Source organism: Penaeus monodon, chromosome 7 (assembly GCF_015228065.2).
Source record: "Penaeus monodon isolate SGIC_2016 chromosome 7, NSTDA_Pmon_1, whole genome shotgun sequence".
NCBI lineage: Eukaryota > Metazoa > Arthropoda > Malacostraca > Decapoda > Penaeidae > Penaeus > Penaeus monodon.
The window spans coordinates 39,941,312-39,942,987 of NC_051392.1; positions in this window are offsets into that span (position 1 = coordinate 39,941,312).

Consider the following 1,676-nt stretch of genomic DNA (forward strand, 5'->3'; position numbering starts at 1 on the left):
AAGTATTGTATACCCTGTTTAAAGCTGTTTTTGCTTCATAAGTAGAAAAGAAAAGGTATTGAAGTTGCATTTTTTTGAGGAAATAATGCCCAAATAGGATTTTTTTTGATCACTATTTTGTCATAATGCAGTGAAGTAGTCCTTAATTTTGCACATTTTTTTTCCAAACTTAAATGATGATATTTATCAAAACATACCCTTTCTTTTGCATTTCTTCTTAGTAGAAAATATTTCAGTCCACATCTTTATATTTTTGAAGAAATTATGGTTTAAGCATATTATGTTTGTTTTAAATTATTTAACCTTTTGTGACATCACATATTGAAAAAAAAAAGAATTAAAATTTCTTATTTAAAATATTTGTCAAGAATAAAAAAAAAATAGAAATTTTTTTTTGGATGGTTTAGTTCCAAACAATGAAAGTAAGAGTAACGTATTTCACAGGGTTTCAGTAATTTTAAAAAAAGAGTTTTTTTGATCATACCATGAAGAGGGGTTGGTTTCAAGGTTCCAAAAAAACGTGACAAAAAAGAAAAAAAAAAAAAGGGGTTAAAAAGAATTTTATCTGCATTTTAATTATTCCTGGAAACATTTAATGAGATTTAATAGTTTATAAATTTTAAATCTTTGCCCTTTTTTTTTTTTTTTTTCCACGCTTGGGTTTCATTCCCTTTTGTTTTTTGAAGGTAAATATAAGCTTGAAGAAATTCGTTGGCTTCGATTTTTCATGTAAAAATGTATAGTAAATTACAAGAATTAACCAGGATAGCCCCAATGTCAAAATTATATTCTATAAAAAAGTAAATTTAAATCATTTTACTTTTCTTTTCCTTGGTCCCCTTGAAAACTTGTCTTATTTTATCAAGATAGGCAGTCTTAAGATTTTTCTATAAAAAAGAAAAAAAAAAATCTTGTGATTTTATAAAAAACTAAAAAAAAATTGACTTACCCATAGAAAAGGTAATATTTGAAATAAATCCTAGAGAAAGTAATAAAAAAAAAACAAAAAAAATTTGAAATAAAATAATGCATTTTGATAAATTTGATGTTTTTTCATTAATAATAATAAAAAAAAAAAAGAAAAGGACCCCTTTATATCTCAAGGGGCCAGGAGGGACTACAGTATTTTGTCTTGCTTTTTTACCGGGTGGGGATATGGCTTTTTTTTTATTGTTTATGTCAGTTTAACAGCAATGCTGTGAAAGATAAAATAACATATCACCTATCTAGTTTTGGATAGTTTGGAAATGATGATATATACATATATAATATATATTAATATTAAAATATATATATATATATATATATAATAAATAAAATACAAATATATACAAAAAAAAAAGTATATATACAAAATATATATAATATATATATATATATATATAAATTTATATTATAAAAATAAATAATATAATATAATAATAATAAATATATATTATAATAAATATATATTTTTTAAAATTTTATAATAATATATTTATATATATATATATATTTTATATTATTAAAAATAAAAAAAACAAAAAAAAAAAAAAAAAAAAAAATATATAATTAATAATATATATAAATATATATTAATATTATAATATTATTATATATCAAAAATAATAAATATAATAAAAAAAAAAAAAACAAAAAAAAAAAAAAAAAAACTTTTTTTTTTTTTTTGTTTTTTT